Source organism: Felis catus, chromosome D1, assembly GCF_018350175.1.
Source record: "Felis catus isolate Fca126 chromosome D1, F.catus_Fca126_mat1.0, whole genome shotgun sequence".
NCBI classification, from domain to species: domain Eukaryota; kingdom Metazoa; phylum Chordata; class Mammalia; order Carnivora; family Felidae; genus Felis; species Felis catus.
The window spans coordinates 64,125,552-64,145,157 of NC_058377.1; the positions used below are offsets into that span (position 1 = coordinate 64,125,552).

Sequence of the window (19,606 nt, forward strand, 5' to 3'; positions counted from 1 at the left end):
TTGTGTTGATGCCTGTTTTATTTATCCACCCTTGAAGTGCATCTCATCTGCCGTACCACTCCTTTCTCCCTTTTCCACTAATTGGGATCCAGACAAGTGTCTTTGGCATAGGAGCTGAAGGTGGCATTACTGCATCCCTGGGTCAGACCAAGGGAATGTAGCTTTGCTTCTCTGTTTTGGCTGTTACACAGATAGCTTGCCATTCCCACACACGAACAGGAGCTGATTAGCACTCTGGTGCCCTATTTAAGCTTTCTGGCTCCAGAGAGAAGCTATTTTGAAAAGTGAAAAGATTACACTCCGATAATAGACCAGAGGCCTTACCCATGTGGATGGCTCACAAAGATTAAAAGAACAAACTCAGAATAAATGCAGCCTGCACCTGATAGAACAATGAGGGTGACTTGTTCTCACACTGACTACAGGGGCTGTTTGAAGGAAGTTCCCTGCTCAGATCATTGGTGCCTCTGTGAGCCAACACAATGGCGGGTAGTTTAGGGGCCCAATGTCTGATCCAACTGCTGTCTTCTCGAGGAACCAATTAAACCACTTCATACTCCTTTGATATCTCAGAGATCTTAGGTCGTAATTGGTAGACTTCTCTCTCCAAAATTTGTTTGATCTTTTTCTGAGTGTTCCTGCATGGCGACCTTTTCCCAGGGTCACTAATCATCTGAAGAAGTAGATGAGTGGGGAAATTCACACTTGTTCTAATTTATTTTAAACAAAAGATGATGCAGATTGGAATTTTATTAATCTCAGGCCAAGATCCCCTAGAGCTATCTGTAAGAGGAGCCCATGGCTAGACAGGCCTTTAAGCCCTGTAGTCAAATTTAAGGAGATCAAGACTTTGGGAAGACTGACTCATTCAACTGTGATAATACCCATATGTCAAAGTATTCATTTGCCAGGAGAAGTTATGTGGTCCAAAGGATACAAAGTTTCTTGTAATATCGGTCCCAGTGCATTTTCTGTCCAGAAATTAAACAAATATATTTAACAATATTTAGTAAACACATGTTACATGTCAAGAACCTTGCTTACACTGAAGATTCAGTGGTGAAAGAGAATTAAGGCATTGGTTTTGGTGTCTATAATCAATGAGGAGGAAACTGTTGAAACGGCACTCCTCCTCCCCAATCATAGTGGGTTCCATTATGTAATCCATGGTGTTTGTCCTAGAAACTTTCTGGTGTCTTTCAGATCTATTTTTGACTCAAGCATATATGTCATAGGTAGAAATGAATTATAGGGCACCAGGCCAGATTTATAGCCACAAAACATCCTAGTATTTACATAATCTACAGTGGTCCACAGGGGTGATGTTGTAGCAAAGTCACTGTGTCTAAGTGGAAGGTTCTCCCACTGCTTGGAGCAGGAGCCCTTCCCCACTGCAGACAGAATATAGGCTCATGCTTATTGTTCCTGCCTGATCATCTTGGTCCAACAAAATAGGCTGGGAAAAGTGTTTTTGGGTGGGACAATAAGGTAGGATGGCTTCTGTTGACCCAGTTTTCAGGCTTGTGGGACCTGGCATCTGTTTGGTGGGTCTTACTATCTAGAAGACAGAGTTTGAACATCTTTAGGGAAGCTTTCTGATCCTTTGAGGAAATATCTCCATGCCTCCAAAGTGGCATACTGTCATTAGTTTTTAGCCATGCTGGTTTTTGTACCTATTTTAAACTGTGAGGGGTAGAAGGTGCCAGTGATAGTTAGGAATCCAGGAAAGAAATGTCAGGCAGGAATATATGTCCCTCAGTTTTAGCCATGGTCAAGCAGGAAGCCAAGCAGATCTGATGGATACAGTGAGGGCCATGCCCTAGGACCCTGGTAGTATGTTTCATTTGCCCACACACCTGACCATGACTTTGAGCCCTCCCTTGGCCAGCGTGGCATGAGTAACTTTTAAGTAGGTTTTGCAATTTTTTAAATAAATTTTAAATTTTATAATAATATTAGATTTACAGAAAATTTGCAAAGACACTACAGAACGTTCCCATATGCTCCTCACCCAATTTCTCCTATAATTGATATTTTACATTCCCATGCTACGTTTGTCATGATGGAGGAGCTAACACTGGTAAAATCCTATTAATTAAACTCCACATTGTGTTGGGATTTTACCTGTTTTTCCCAATGTAGGGTTTTTTTTGTTTTTGTTTTGTTTTGTTTTTTAAGATTTTATTTTTAAGTGATCTCTGCACCCAACATGGGGCTCATGTTTACAGTCCCCAAGTCAAGAGTTGCATGTTCCACTGACTGAGTCAGCCAGGTGTCCCACCCAGTATAGGGTTTTTAAATCATTATTCATACACAGCACTAGTTGGTAGCATCCTATTCAGTGCATCATTGTCCAGTTTTGGTATCAGTGTTATGTCAGCTTTATCACCTTTCTCTAAGCTGTGGAACAGTTTGTAATAGATTGGAATTATTTGCTTACTGGTTTGAAAAAACTGACCTGTGACTTGTATAGTCTTAGTACTATTTGAGGGAAATTGCATGAACTAAGACAAAGGCTGAGAGGAACATTGATATACCAGCCAGGACTTTGGCCCCACACTCCAGTGTAATCCACAGTTGAGGTGCTAGAGTACTTGGAGAAGTCTCTCGTAGGCCACGTTGATCTGTATGTCCACATAGACAGCAGGCTGGGTTGCCTGGGTGGCTCAATTGGTTAAGCGACTGACTCTTGATTTCGGCTCAGGTCATGATCTTGATGTACGTGAGTTCGAGCCCTGTGCTGGGCTCTATACTGACAGCATGGAGCCTGCTTGGAGAAGGAAAGGCCACACCAGAGCCTTGTAGTTACTGAGAAAATAACAGAACAAAACAGGAGGATTAGAGTTAGATGTGATGCTCAGAGAACCTACTCTTAACCCTTTTAGGCTCAGGCTCACTCCCAGAATTTTGATTCAGTTTCAAGTGGGGCCTGGAGTTTTATACTGAGAATTTATACAAATTCTCAGGTGGTACTGCTAGTCCACAGGGACCACACATTGAGAAACACTGCCTTAAGGTATAATTTGTAGAGAAAGCAACCATAACAACAAAGCAACAGAATAAGTGCTTCATTATGTCTCTTCATTTTCCAGTTTTTTAAATAATAATTCAGTTCCCTAGCAGCTTCCAAAGGACCAGTGATTTTTATTGTCAATTCAATATTTTCAATATTGCTTCTGACATATTTAATGTGTCTCAGTTACTTGCAGATATTTGCTTTCTTCTTGGAGCTCAAGTTGTGTCATGTTTGGCCTGTGGAGGCCTCTTCACATTGGCTCCATGTTCTTTTGAAACATGACCCATTTCAACAGTCTTCAAGAGTCTCCTTGTTTCTGGGTACCAACAAAATGCTGCAGGCTCATCTTATAAACTTCATACTGCAAATTTGAATTCAGCCATTTATCCAGAGTCTTGGTTGCTTTTAAAGTGCATCTGTATTTAATAATTTTTTTTTATTTTAAAGAGAGAGAGCATGAACAGGGGAGAGAAGCAGAGAGAGAGAGAGAGAGAAAATCTTAAGCAGCCTCCACATTCAGTGTGGAGCCCAACATGGGGCCCAATCCCATGACTCTTGGATCATGATGTGGGCCAAAATCATGAGTTGGATGCTCAACTGTCTGCCACCCAGGTGCCCCATATTTAATAATTTTTTTCTGCATATTCTCATTGCAAAAAGTACGGAAGTAGCATGATAGTGTAAAGAAGCAGAAAAAACAGTCCTACCATTTTAAAGGAGCTACTGACAGCATTTTAGTCTGTTCCTTCCGGGGTATTTGGCATTGAAATTCTACATAGCTGAAATCACATTATGTATACAAATGAATATCTTGCATTTTTCATTTAAAGAACATTCATGACAATTTTCCTATATCATTAAAAACTTTCACAAACATAATTTTAATCACAGTACCATGTCTGAGTCTGTGGATTTACCATAACTTCCCCAGTCATTCCCCAAATATTGGACATCCAGCTATTCTTGTAAATTATGCTTCCAAGGACAGTTGTGTGCTTAAATCTTTGATCCCATTTTATATTGTTTCCTTAGCATCTGTTCCAAAAGTAGAATTCATAGATCAGAGCATATGAACATATTTAAACCTATTACTATTTTGGTTTAAACCTATTACTCAATTACTAAATCGCTATCCAGAAACCATTATACTACACCCTTCCAGCTTTGAGCATTCTCATTTTAAAATATTGAGTGTGACAGGTGAAAAATTAATATCATTGTTGTCATTTGAATGTTTAACACTTGATCCTTCAGGATACTGAAAATATTTCCTCTGGTTTATCATTTGTCTTTCAGTGTTGGATTAGTTTTTGGTACACAGAAACCTTCCATACGCATCTACTAATATCTTGTTTCGAAACTTCTTCCATTGGATTTATAATGTCTACATTGATAACAGAAATAAAAGAGAAGTTTCTGTCTAGTTTATATAAATTAACTATACAGCTGATTTTTATTAGAGCACATATGTTCTATAAACCAAGAAATAAGAGCAAAAAAGGAGATTTGCCCGTCTGCCATGTAGTCACACACGAGAGGAGCCCCGGCCTTACACTGTAATCTGCGTGTGTCAGGGTCTTTTCTTCCCAGCTCTGCCCCTCTGTGCTGGGTAATTGAGCCTCCCATATTTGGAGGGACAGTCTTTGTTGAGATGGTCACTGCTAAAAACCAGTTGTGATTTAATAATCTGCATGGGCTAACACCCTTCAAAAAATGTCTCAACCAGAACCCTGTGATGGGACTAGCAACAATAAAGTCTTCCTCTGGCGCCTCTGCCAGAGCCTGGCTGTCTCTATCAGAAAAACAGGCAGAGCTATAATAACAGAAGGGAAGGATGAGGTCATCTCAGTATAGGAGAATGGTGTGGGGAAGGCGCACTTCATCCTCTGCATATATGTGCCCTAGTGGGCACTCTCTTCTGTTGACTCCTCCTTCTCTCTGCCTGTGTCAGCTCCCCCACCTTTCCTCCTGCAACTCTCTCTCACTAAGTCATTCGAGACCATGCTTGCATCCTCCCTCTGCACTCAGGAAACGCCCTTCACGCTTTAGGATTAAGAGTTTCATCCTCTGCATTTTGCAGAATCCAATAGAGTCTCCCAGTTTCTCTCCTGTGCTCCTTACGGTTTCCTTCTCAATTCATTGCTATGTTGGGAGAGGTGAGGTGAGACTTAACTTTAATTTCCTGAAGAGGAAACTGAAAATGAGTCACTGTTTTTTTTTTCTTTTGTTTGTTTTTTTTCAACGTTTAACCTAGTATATAAACACATTTCAAGTGATTATTATTTTTGTTAAGACACTACAGTTTAATATATGCCAAGAGAGAAATAATTTGTATCAATATGACTCTGAGCCTTGCCCATCTTGAACAATAAACCTCCCCATTATTGTGTTATTGTGTTAAAGAGCATTTGGCAATCTCTGAGCCTGGCCTGCTTTGCAGAAGGAACCACACTAGCTCTAAAAGGCCCTTCCTCGCTATGCAGGATGGATGCTGCCTGCTCCAATTAATTTGACAGTCAGTTTATTTCACCTCAAAATGGCATGCTCCCCACCTGCCACCAAGATAAATTAGGTTCCTTCTGGAGTGTCAGTCTCCATATTTGCTTTGGCTCATCTACTACTTGTATTTTTCAAAACATATTTACACACAGTCACATGTTTTAGGGGAGAAATAGAAGTAGGTAACATTTGAGGTAGAAAATTTGGCTTTGTGTTAGTCTTCTGTTTCTACTGATAGAAGGAGCAGTTTGGGAAGGTTTCTCTCATTGTGAGCAAAACATGGGAATGGTTATTTATTTAAATGTATGACTGGACCAGTAGGCCCACTCTGCCATGGGACTATAGGTTTAAAAGAGCATTTTTCCTCTTTATGTAGCTAAGCAAATGCTGAGCTCAGGAAAGGATGTGAGATAATTTGCATATGGAGATTAGATGCTGGGAAAGGTCTTAGGTTCCATCTGCATGGCAAACATGAGGCCCAGAGCTGAAAATGATACAAAAGGCCCCAAACAGGAGCTGTTCATAGGTGAGTCTGGCGGTGGCCAAGGGTGCAACACTTTGGGCCTTGAGTGGGTTTGGGAGCTTTGCTTCAAAATGTGGTTGAGATTGGCAAATACAGCAGGTTCAGCCACCCCAGCGGAACTTTGAGGGAAAAGGCTACGCATGTATTTTTGTGCTGACCAAGTTGTAAACTTGGAATCCAAGGATGAGGCAGTGCTGTGGCAGCGAAGGATCTTTGTAGAGATAGTTGCTGCAGCTGTAGACAAGCATCCTCTGATCTGATGAAACCAGTGCTCAAATACTATGAGATAGCAGTGGGAACAATGTAGGTTAAGGGATGAACATGCTTTCCAGTGTCTTTCTTCATGTATTTTTGGAAGGAAGATGGATTCCTTCAAACTGAGAAAGCCCCTAGTGGTCTTGCATATTTGGACATGATGGTGGCTTCAAGGGGGGAGAAACCAGATTTCTCAGAGTTTCCAGAAATCTTGGATTCTGTTTTTCCTTTCCCTATTTCTAATCTGTCAATAATCCTTAATGATTCTACCTCCGAAATCTAAATGAATCCACTTCTATGCTGCTCGTTTGGGCCACTGGCATTGCTTTCCTGGTTTACTAGCCTCCTAACCTCTGTTTCACCTCCCACCCCTGTAGAATTCACTCTTTGCACAGGGTAAACTTTTTTTTTTTTTTAATGCTTGTTTATTCTTGAGAGAGTGCAAGCAGGGGAGGGGCAGAGAGAGCGGACAGAAGATCCAAAGCAAGCTCTGCATTGACAGCAGAGGGTCTGACGTGGGACCCAAACTCATGAACTGGGAGATCATGACCCTAGCCGAAGTTGGATGCTTAACTGACTGAGCCACCCAGGTGCCCCTGCACAGAGTAAACTTTTGGAAATATAAACCAGTCTTGCCATTCTCCTGCTAAAACACTCCAATGGCTTAACTGCCTGCTCGTGATAAAATCAGATCTCCCCATTCTGGCCCATAAGCCCTCCAAGTTCTGACCCCCTCTCCTGTCTCCTCTCTCACTGTTCTCACTGTGCTCATTGCACCCAGCCACGTGACTTTCTGTTCCTGGAATAGGACGTTTGTTGCCATCTGAGGGCCTGAGCACCGGATGTTACGTTTGCCTGCATTTCACTTTTGACTCCTTAGCTTCCCTGTCACATCATTAGGGGGGGCCTTTCTTGGACATCCAAGTTAAGGTATCCCCCACTCCCATCACTGGGATATTTTCAAGTTAGCGTTTATCAACACCTAACATCTTCTTAGCTATTTTTATCTACCAAGCTATCTATCTACCATCTCTCTAATGCAAGCCAGCTACTAGTTTATGGTCTAGTTTGGGGGGTGGGGAGGGAGTGGTGACCGATGAATGAATAATTGAATGAGTGGCCAGCTATGGATTTGTTCCTTTATTACCTCTTTTAGGCTTCAACTGCAAGTTCCATGGGAGCAAGAATTTTGAATGGATCCTTAGCTTCTAAAACAATGCCTAGTATATAGTAGTCATTCAATAAAGGTTTGTTGAATGAATGAAAGGGCCAACGTGAATAACTGAAAAAGTAAAGGAGGTGTGCTCACCTTTATTCCTGGAGGGTACGAAATGCAGCTCACCTATAACACATTTGGGTGCTTTCCAGGAGACAAGTGATGTGCAAAGTGCTTTTTCAGGGCTTCATTTACTACTTACAACAACTTCTGAGTTACATACTATATTATTTCCATTTTATAGGTGGAGAAACTGAGGCTTAGAGAGATGAAGTAACTGATATTTAAGTCAAAGCAGAATCTCTGATCATATGATACTATCTAGTAAGCTGGTAATAAATGGTTTCATTTCAGTAAAATACGCTTACAACAGTCACAGTTTTTTATGTAAGATTCTACACATCTGAGAATAATATAAATAATGGTTGCATTGGTAACAATAATTGGCAAAAGTATCCTTTCTTGCTTGTTTCCTGTTCATGTGGGGAGTGCTACATTATGGCAGAAACAGTTATCAGCAAATGATCAGATTATAAATGATCCAATATGGGGACAAAACTTTGTTTTGTTTTAGTTATATATGCTGCTGAAGCGAGCACTGCTCTGTCTGTTTTGTTACAGATTGTCTTTTCAGCTTGCGGGAGAGGAAGAGATGGAGTGAAATAATCTTGTATTAAAGGGTATGTGAAAGAGACCTAAACTAATTAGCAATCTCTTCCTCTCATGTAGAGAAAAACACTGTGCTGTTTCCTTTGGAAAGTACAGGCTTCTTTTGGAGGCAGAAGTTTGCTTTTCCTAACTCCGTGGGGTACCTGGCTCCCAGGAGCAGCCTGCTTTGGAAGGTAGCCCCCATTTCCAGCTTTAAGTAGGCCTGGCATTTGTGTTTTTGTGTCCATCCCCCTGGGCCCATGACAGACAGATGGAGCTTGATTCTAAACCGACCTGCTGAGCTTGGGTATGATGTTTTCAGACATGAAATCTTGATTAACGGCAAATGTTAATTGAAGCAGTGAATTATTGAAGTGCTTTTCCATAAATGATAAATGGTGTTGTTGGCTGTTTTGCCTCTTGTGACATCATAAAACTTTCCAAGAAGTTGCTAGCTTTGCCCAAGGAAAACCGGAAGAGGTAGCCATATTTGCTAGCATTCATGATGACCCGCTTATGGTCTAAGGACAGGCCTGGGTGGGGATGACACCACATTCTCTCCTGGAATCTCCCATCAGTCACTCCAAACAAGCAGATCTTTCCCTTAAACGCAGAACTGTCACCACGTGATCTCATCCAGCCTTCTAGCTTCAGTTCCCATCAAGAGCTGATGACTCCCAGTCTCTACCTCAAATTCAGATTTTGCTCTGAACTCCTGACTCATAAACACAGTTATTACTGGACAACTCTGCCTGAGGTCCCATGAGATCTCAAACTTATATTCATTCCTTTAATAAATACTTATCAAGCGCCTATCATATGTCCCTAGTGCCACTTTATTGCAGGAGCAGGTGAACTCCTGCTAATTAACACTAATGAACAAAACAGGTACAGCTCTTCCTGGACCCCTCATTTTAAAGTGGGGAGGGGAGGAGGCAGACAGCCTAAGGCAGGGAAAGGGGAGCAGGAGTGCTGTGCATTTCAGGTGGTGGCAGTGATTTCAATAAGGTGCTCAGGAAATGTCCCATTAGATGACTTTTGAGTAGAGACTCAGAAGAAATTCTAGACGGATCTAAGATTCAAGCACAAAAAATTAAACCACAAAATATCCCAAAGTCTGTGTTTTCAAAATTTCCCCTTGTTCTATCCTCACAATCATGGAGAATGTGGCATCCAATCACTAGAGTCATATGCATGAGGTCATATTCCTCTCCAACGTCTACCTTTGGGGGAGAAAGCATCTTCTCACCCATCCTGAATTCCTGCCAGTCCCAAGTGGGAACTTACCACAAGAGGTATTACATAGAATCTCTGCCATGTGTCTGCCCCTCACTGGCTCCTCCCCCATGGGAAGAGGGATGGATCTAATAGGCCAGATGGAGAGAGTCTCTTATCTACCTGTCCTGTTTCTCTAGTGATCTCTAGAAGCACTTCTTAAACGTTAATGTGTGTAGGAGACAGCTGGGGCATCTCCTTCAAATGCAGACCCTGATCCAGTCTGTCTTTGCTGGGGCCTGAGAGTCTGCCTTTCTATCAAACTCTCAGGTAATGCCCATGCTGCTGGTCTGTGGCCCATACTCTGGGTAAGAAGGGTCTTCAGGGTATGAGAAGGCTTCAGTCCTTCATGCTAAGTACCTTCCCAGCAACTTCAGCTATCCAAGCCAAATCCACCAACCCAGACTTATCAGATTAAAACTTATATATTGATTTCTATTTGACATCTGTCTATTCCTCAATTGGTTCAGAAGTCAGGAGAGAGAAGAGGAAGGTATTGCTATTTCCATTTTACAGATGGGAAAATGGAGGCTTAATCAAGTTGAACAACTGATTTCAAGCCAAACATGGAAGAAGTGCAGACTCAGATTTGAAGCCTGTCGATTCGACCCTAGCCTTTACCCTGTTACCTGCTGTTTTATACTGCCTCCCTTAAAACTGCTCTGCCCCACATGATCTGGTCCCTCTTTATCTGTGATTCCTGTCCTGTAGTGAATGATAATGCAGTCACTGTCCCCTGTTTTCCACACCAGTTTTCTTTATTCCTTTTTGCTTCTTGGCCATCTTCTTACCTATCAATATGCAGATCAAGGTCTGTCTTCTTTATGAAGCTTTTCTTTGATGCTTCAGCAAGAAATAATCCCTTCCTATTTTACTGTTACTTTACTGTGTATAGAATTCCATCCGTTCCCTTGTTGTAGTTATTGCATTCATGTGTTACATGCCAATTTCTTCTACTATTTGGAAAGATAGGAATAGTGTTTGCTTCATCTTTTCTTCCCATCACCCTCCTCAGGGCTTGCACTTATTAAGTGCTAAATATATACTGAATGAATGTTTAATGCCTGTGTTGGAGCTAAGTGGCTGAATGCTCCTGTGCTCAGTCTTCCTTTTTCTGTCTTCTCCCTGTCAGTCCTTTGCATTTTGTTTGAAGTGCCCATTTCCTTTTTTTACCACATGAACAGAAATAAAGAGGGCAGGGGCAACATCTTTCTATGTTAGAGACCTGCTAATCAGTTGGCGAGAATCTCACACAAACTTGTAGAAAAATAAAAATTTGGTAATAAAATATTTTTATATCCTGAGAAGAGCAAAAGACAACCTTTCACTCAAAGTTAAAAGAACCAGCTATTCCATTAATGAGTATGTAGTCTTGGGCTAGTTATCTAAATTATCTGAACTTTGGTATCCTCATCTGTAAGACAGTGGGGTTGACATCTACATTGCAGGATTATTGAATGATCAAATGAAATAGTGCATCTTTAAAAAAATTTTTTTAATAGGGGCACCTGGGTGGCTCAGTCGGTTAAGCATCAACTTTGGCTCAGGTCATGATCTCACAGTTCATGGGTTCAAGCCCCACGTCGGGCTCTGTGCTGTCAGCTCAGAGCCTGGAGCCTGCTTCAGATTCTGTGTCTCCATCTCTCTCTGCCCTTCCCCCTGTCACACACACACACACACACACACACACACACACACACACACACACACTTTCTCTCTCTCTCTCTCTCTCTCTCTCTCTCTCTCTCTGTCAAAAATAAATAAAAAACATTAATTAATTAATATTTATTTATTTTTGAGGGACAGAGAGACAGAGTGAGAGCTGGGGAGGGGCAAAGAGAGAGGGAGACACAGAATCTGAAGCAGGCTCAGGCTCTGAGCTGTCAGCACAGAGCTTGAACTCATGAACCGCTAGATCATGACCTGAGCCAAAGTCAGACACTTAACCGCCTGAGCTATGCAGATGCCCCTGAAATAGTGCATCTTAAAGAACAGCAGGGACTTAATTCCCTAGCTTCCTCTTAACCGTTCTCACTGCCAGCATGAGGTTTAAACTCTCATCATATTTGCATCCCTCCCTCTTTTGTCCATTTGACATATACTGCCATGGTCCTCTCCCTAAACACAGTATTTATCCTGATGCTCTTCTGCGTTAAGATCCTATCACTAACAAGACAAAATCCAAGCAGCCCTATTCCAAGGTGTCCCTTCAGCCCCCTACTTCAGCACCAGCTCCTGCTCCAGGCAGAGTGGGCAGCTTCTACTTCCTTGAACATACAGTTTGCTTTCTTATCCCTGGGTACTTTCTCACATGGTTCCATCTACTAATTATGCCTAACTATTAAGAATCCAAATATTATCCTCAACACATAGAGTAGGTCTTAATTGCCCAGTCACCATGTATAATGTATGCTTGCTCTTCTGACCTGTGTGTCCTAACTAAGGGAATTTGTTTGGCATTTTCCTGTTGGAATAGTGTGCTTTTTCTTTTGTTTGGAAAGACCCTTTGAATCTTGCATCACCATTTTCCCTCTTCTACCAGATGGCAGTCCTTGGGAGCAGGGACCATGTCTTGTAGCCCACATATCTCTGTATTCCAGCCACTGCCTAACATGCAACCTGTTATTTGTTCAGCCCCGTATTGAGAAGTTTGCTCTGTGCTAGGCACTCAGTATATGAGAATAAACATCAAGACATGGCAGATTTTTAACCTAATTTATGGAGAAATAGGTGGAATATAGTGAGTGTGGTAGATACAAATGTCCATCGATTCTAACTCCCTTCTTCAAAATGTGAAGTATATGCCCCTGTGCCTTGAATCTGGCTGGTCCTTTTCCAATAGAATGATGTACTTTTCCAATAGAATGCAGAAGTGATCATATGAGTTTTTGCAGCATATACTCTTCTTCTCTTGGGATATGGCAACCATGAGCCACTGATGAAAGCAGATACATCAAAATATGGCCTGCAAGATTCCATGGAGCATGACATGAATGATCTTACTGAGCTTCAGTTTTCTTCCCTCTAGTGAGTGTTGCTTTTTGCAAAGGCTGAAAAGCTAAAAATGCTATTTCCTGACTCTTTTTCAGCTAGGTTTCTGGGTAAATTATATTCTACCAACTTGATGCATGCATATATGATTTGTAAGGGCAAATTCCCGCCTGTTTGGTTGTTTTCTGTTGGCAAGCAAGGTCCTGGGGACTGTGAGTATTCTGCTGCAGCATCCCAATGACCAGTTACCAATTTAGTGGCTGCGAACAGGCAACTTCAGTTGAAGTATTGGCAGCTTTCCAACCCTGATGTTCTGATCCTTGGACTATAGGTATGGTGTGTTTTCTTGTGCTAAGGTGAATTCCATAGTGTTTTGAGAGTCATTTCAGGAGGCTTAGCCTAGAACCCTGCAACAACTTTGTAAGCATCTAATCCTCTGTATTAAATCTCAGTCTGCCTAAAGTACTTAGGGTGGTTTCTGTTTCCTGCACTGAACATTTACAGATGGTATAAAAAGTATATAAACAAAGTAATGAGAATCTAGCCAAGTGCATGACTAATTCTGCTTGGGAGATTTGAAGAAATTTCCATGGAGGAAGTGCTAATATTATGTATCTTGAAGGATGAGTAGTAATAATTATTCAATAGGCAGCTAAGGGTGGAAAGGGCAGTGTAGGCATTGAAAAAAAAAACTTGTGTAGAAGCACAGAGGTATTAAAGATAATGGTGCTCAGGGAATGAGAAATAGACCTCTGAATTTCTACTGTCATGTCAGCCCAATTTCTAGTACATTCTTTTTTTTAATGTTTTATTTATTATTTTTGAGAGAGAGACAGAGCATGAGCAGGGGAGGGGAAGACGGAGAGGGAGACACAGAATCTGAAGCAGGCTCCAGGCTCTGAACTGTCAGCACAGAGCCCAAAGTGGGGCTCAAACTCATGAACCAGGAGATCATGACCTGAGCTGAAGTCGGACGCTTAACCGACTAAGCCACCCAGGCACCCCTCTAGTACATTCTTTTTTTTTTTTAATTTTTTTTTCAACGTTTATTTATTTTTGGGACAGAGAGAGACAGAGCATGAACGGGGGAAGGGCAGAGAGAGAGGGAGACACAGAATCGGAAACAGGCTCCAGGCTCTGAGCCATCAGCCCAGAGCCCGACGCGGGGCTCGAACTCACGGACCGCGAGATCGTGACCTGGCTGAAGTCGGACGCTTAACCGACTGCACCACCCAGGCGCCCCAGTACATTCTTTTAATAATGCAGTTATATCTCAGTTAGTGTTTTCCTATAGAGTAGCAGTTCTTTATTGCATTTTTAATGTCATAAGTACAATGTGTGTGTGTGTGTGTGTGTGTGTGTGTGTGTGTAATTAGTATATATCTTTCTCATATTCAATCAACTAGTACAGTAGAGAGATATACAAGGGTGTAGTATAATAAGGTTATTAGGTTATGGTCTTGGGAATCGGATTGCCTTGATATTGACCACTCTTTCCATTTTCTCCTCCATAAAAATAGGGATAATAATAGTATTCTCTCATCAAATAACTGTTTGGAGGATTAGCATTAGCACATGTAAAATGCTTAGAACATATTAGACATGGAGAAAGCCCTCAATAATGTTCGTGTGGTAATTGGTTATTCTTATGGTTGTACTCAGCCAGTGAGTGCTAGTGGGCTAGCTTGTGCTCTTTCCAGTTGGAATGACCTTCACAAGTCTGTTTGTTTGCTCTTCTGTGATAGTTATTTTTACTGTTATTAACTCATTTTTTAGAAATATTTTGATCCTTTCTGGCTATTAAAAGATATGCCAGGAGAGTGCTTGTAGTGCTACAAAATTGCCAGGGAAGATTTTCATGCTGGTTAAAATGCAAAGTTTGTGATGGTTCAAGGAATTTGGTGTAATAGGCAAGGCAACAGAAGATAAATATCAGTAGAAATTGGTGCAAATCCTTTGACATTTTAAAGAGTATTGTTGTAAACAGTACTGCAGATGGACAATTGTTTGACAGACCTAGAAGGAACTATGGAAGTGGCATTGAGGCTCTGCTAAAACAACTTGAAACTTACTTAGTTAACACTGTCACTTCCAAGAAAATATTCCCTAAACAAAAAAAGGCTATGCCTGTACCTTCCTTTTCAATCTATGCTATCTGTTTGTGTTGTCCTCCTCCCATTTTGTCACCTTCCCACATTTCTGAAGATTGGGGGGACTCAACTTTTTATTGTCTATTCCACACACTCTCCTGCCAGCTTTCAGAAAAATTGCACTTGACAAGTTTCAGCTCTCTCCAATGGCCATTCAATAGAACTACAACATGATTCCTTGTTGTCCCTCAACTTTGACCTTCTTTTTACATTAGGAGCCTCCACATTAGGAAATACCTTCAGTCCACCATAGGGAAGGCCTTCAGTCCCACCCATAACATCCCTTGGGTCTGCTCTACCCTGGAGAACTTGACCTCTAGTTTTCATATCTTACCCTTAAACTTGTTCCATCACAATACACCTTTATAAACGTTTACAATTTTTTCCTATTCTAAAGCAAAACCAAACCATTCCCTTTATCTTTGTTATTAACCCAACTATTTCTTTACATTCTTTCTTTTAACAACATTTACTTAAGCAGCTACTATGTGTGTTCTAGGCTCTTGGATCCAGAATGGGAAGACACCATCTTCCCCATTCAGTGTGATAGAAGACACAAAGGAGTAACACACAAAACAGCAGGTGATTCAAGCTATGATATAAGCAACTGTAGAAGTCTGTAGGCAAATGAAGCAGGGACAGAGACCCATGACTTCCTTGGGGAGAAAAACTGAAGTTAATTTTTATTAATGGTCTAAGGTAGTATCCAACTTCATTCTTTTGCATGTGGTTATCCAGTTTCCCAGAACTCTTTGTTGAAAAAAAAAATGATTCCCTGTCAGATAGTGTTGACACCCTTGTCATAAATTAGTTAACCATAGACATATAGGCTTATTCCTAGACTGTCCATTTCATTCCATTGATCTATATATCTGTCCTTATGCCAATACCACACTGTCTTGGTTACTGTTGCTTTGTATAAGTTATGAAGTCAGAAAGAGTGAGTGTTCTTACTTTGTTCATCTTTCCCAAGGTTGTTTTGGCTGTCTGAAAAGGTCACATACTGTATGATTCCATTTATATGACATTCTGGAAAATGAAAAACTAATACAGATAGCAAGCAGAGCATTGGTTTCCAGAGGTTTAGGATGGAGGAGGGGGGGAAACTCAGAGGATTTTTCCAGGGTAATTAAACTATTCTATATGACAGTGTAATGGTATATATATGACACTATACATTTTTCAAAACCCATAAAACTTTAGAGGAATAGAGTGAATCCTTAATGTATGCAAATTTTAAGTCATTTGGAGGTCGGAGATCTCAGGATAGAAGGCAGATTTTAGCAAGAAAATCAAATTGTTTTACTATTACATTACCAAAGTGTACATGGGGGGCTCATGATAGTCTCCTTATTTTGTGAACATTAGAACATTTTCATTACTCTTTGTAAAGGTAAGTGAAATGTCCAAATATATGTCTGGATCCATGCATGCACATACATATAACCTGGAGTATTGCAGGTTGCAGTTACTGGAAAGCAGATGCTCAGATTGAATTTGCCATGTAGGACATTTATTAAGGGGTGTCCTTGGAATCAATACCTGTTGAAGAGAGGTGAAGAAAGGAAGCAGGAATGTGTAGAGGAAAAAGTCAAGCTGCAATGCAGCTCCAACTTCAGGTGGAGCTCAGGAGCTAGAATGGCCTTTTAGAGTTGTCTCAAGATGGGTCTAGCTGGCCAGGACTTCATACTCCTGTGGGACAAACAGGAAGAGGTGCACCATCAGGCAAGGCAGCTCTGCAACGCCTAATGGGTCTGACAGCTAAAGGCTGTCTACTGATAGTATTCCAAGCAGCTGGTGCTTGTCTTTCCTTGACATGGGATCTGAGCAGTGAGTGCAGCATTGGGTCCACCACAGGTGGCAACTAGATCACACAGATATGAGAGGTCAAGGTGAGCCAGAATCTCTTCAAGGGAACCTAAATGTTAAGAGAGAAATAATAGAATAGGTCTAAGATCAAGCAAGTTTCTAGAGTTCAGGGAGGTGTGCAAGAGTATGGGATATGCCATAAAAAAGTTAGAGGAAAGGAATAATAGGAAAGCCAAAGAGACAAGCAGGAAAGCTTCACAAAGCCTCAGGAAGAGAGGGCTTTGAAACTGTATCCAACTTATGACCTAAAAAGAAGTTTTTCACCCAAAAGGCTGAGAACCAGCAACTGACTACCGCAATGGGAAGGAGGAGAGAAGTAGTAGTAACTAAGCGCTCTGAATGACATGCACTTAGAGTTCCACAACTTGGAGAGAGATCTGTGCTCATCCTGCTTAGTGACACTTTACCATTGCCTCACCAGAGGGAGAAAATGCTTTCATTAGTGGATAAGCCCCTCTAAATCTTTAAATCCCACTTCCAACATCAATGTTCTGACCTTCATAGTCTGTTTTCTAGATTTTTTTCCCCATTCCCAGAATTACCTTGTTGCTAAAAGTGAAGAACTCTGGTCAGATTCCTTCCTTCATAGATGCTACTAGTCATTCCATGCTGTATATTTAGCTTCTAAGGATCTAGGAGTCTTCTTACATTCTGCATCTTTCACTGGAACACTTTGCCTCTCACTGGCAGATGTCTCAGATAACCCTGTAGCTCTGAGTGATTGAACTAATAGGATCTGGATCTTCACCTCCTTGTGCCAAGTTACCTGTTTGGATTGTCTGGCCTATTGACTTGTGGGTAGCATTTCTTAGTGGTAGGATATCCCTTCTAACATTGGCTGAATAGGATCTTGTACAAGATTAATGAAGAAGACTTCACTTATAACACAGGGTTCTTGCATCCCTTCTACCATCATGAAATGTTCCCTGTTACCTGATGATGACACATGGGTGCCAACTCTGTCTTACTTGGTTTTCAGTTGGAAACACTTTACCTGGGCTACTTCTTCTTCCAAATATCTACACTTGGTCTTTCTGGCTACATTGCCTAGAATATCCTACTTTGTCTTCTAAGTATGTGGCTCAGCAATGACTTGTATTTTTAAAAATTTTTTAAATGTTTATTTATTTTTAAGAGAGAGACACACACACACCATGAGTTGGGGAGGGGCAGAGAGAGAGACACACACACACAGAATCCGAAGCAGGCTCCAGGCTCTGAGCTGTCAGCACAGAGCCCAACATGGGGCTTGAACTTGCAAACCGTGAGGTCGTGACCTGAGCCAAAGTTGGACGCTTAACCGACTGAGCCACCCAGGCACCCCTTGACTTGTATTTTTTTGTTGCCAATCACCTCTTTCTTTTAATTTTAAAATTTTAACTTGTTAATTTTATGAAGGGAACATATTTTTAAAGTTTTTAAAATTTATTTTTGAAAGAGAGAGAGAGAGCATGAGTGTATGAGTAAGGGAAGGGCAGAGAGAGGGAGAGAGAGAATCCCAATCAGGCTCTGCACTGTCAGCACAGAGCCTGATGCAGAGCTCCAACTTGCCGACCATGAGATCCTGACCTGAGCCGAAATCAACAGTTGGACGCTTAACTGACTGAGCTACCCAGGTTCCCTGAAGGAACATGTTTAAAAGGAAATTAATTTTAAAAGATAGGAAGGAAACATGTTTTAAAAGAAATATTCAAAAGAAATCCCTGCTGACTTCCTTAATTTTTCTGTTCAGTTAGTGGAGATTTGTAGAAAGATACTCAGCAGAATGCTTCTCTATAGGAGTCTACCTCTGACTGGGAAGGTTTCCTACTTCACATTTTCATGTCTTAAGCATATAATTCACACATATATATACAGAGGCTGGCTCATTCAAATACACAGGCATTTATAGGAATGGAGCCTCCCTTACCATAGGTTGGATGTATTGTCATATTTCTTCCAGATTTCATGGCAGTCTTCCCCCACATAACTGCCCTCTGTTTTCTAAGCTATGTGACAAGTTGGAATAGAGTAGAGGCAGGAAATGTGGAGAATGATACATATGCACTCCAGGTAGCGGCTCATCGAGATCTAGGTCTCTGAAGCAGTTGGGGCTGGGAATAGCTAGGAATTTAGTGTGGCTGGAGTGTGGTGAGTGCCAGAACATTGTGAGAACTGAGGCTGGAGGGCTGGGATGTGGGGCGGGGGCAGGAAGTACAGGTGCTTTGGATTCTTTGAGGCCACAGTAGGCATATCAGATTTGTATCTGAGGAACGTGGGAAATGATGTGTTCTCTTTATTGCTATTCTCCTTGGGGTTTTTTTGAAACATCTTTTATTTTAATTTTTTTCCAATTTTTTTACTGTGGTAAATGCACATAAAACTCACTATCTTAACTTTTTTTTAACATACAGTTCAGCAGTATTAAGTATATTCATGTTGGTTGTGCAACCATCATGACCTTCTGTCTCCAGGATTCTTTTCATCTTGCAAAATTGAAACCTTTTACCCCATGACCCCTTCTCCAGCCCTTGGCAACCGCCATCTATCTATCTATCTTTCTTTCTTTCTTTCTTTCTTTCTTTCTTTCTTTCTTTCTTTCTTTCTCTTTCTCTCTCTCTTTTTTAAATCTCCCCTATTCCCCTGGTACCCTAGCCTCTGGTAACCACCATTCTACTCTGTCACTATGAGTTTGACTTTTTTTTCCTTTCTATTTCCACATATAAATGAGATCATGCAATATTTGTCTTTCTGAATCTGGCTTGTTTTACTTAGTGTAATGCCCTCCAGTTTCATCACATTGTCACAAATGGTAGGATCTCCTTTTTAAAGGCTGAAAAATGTTCCATGGTGTGTGTGTGTGTGTGTGTGTGTGTGTGTGTGTGTGTGTGTGCGTGTGACATATATATGACACATTTATCTACAAATGGACATTCAGGTTATTTATACATCTTGGCTACTGTGAATAATGCTGCAATGAATATGGGAGTACAGGTATCTCTTCAAGGTAGTGATTTTATTTTCCTTGGCTATATATCCAGAGGTGGCGGTGCTAGATCATATGGTATTTCTGTTTTTCCAATTTTGAGTAACCTCTGTACTGTTTTCCACAGTTGTTGCATCAGTTTACATTCCTACCAACAGTGCACAAGGGTTCCCTTTCTTCCACATACTTGCCAATATTT

General features: G+C 41.2%; 1 protein-coding gene across 4 annotated transcripts in view; it reads left to right on the forward strand.

The window, feature by feature from the left end:
* Positions 1-19,606, forward strand: part of NLRP14 (NLR family pyrin domain containing 14) — a 286,975-nt gene that overhangs the window by 130,127 nt on the left and 137,242 nt on the right. The window contains exon 12 of one of the 4 annotated variants that reach the window (XM_045038888.1): positions 8,131-10,990. The exons of the other annotated variants lie outside the window; for them this stretch is intronic. The gene's annotated coding sequence lies outside the window, so the exon portion shown is untranslated. Of the gene's footprint in view, positions 1-8,130; positions 10,991-19,606 lie in introns of those variants that run through there. 4 annotated transcript variants of the gene reach the window in all.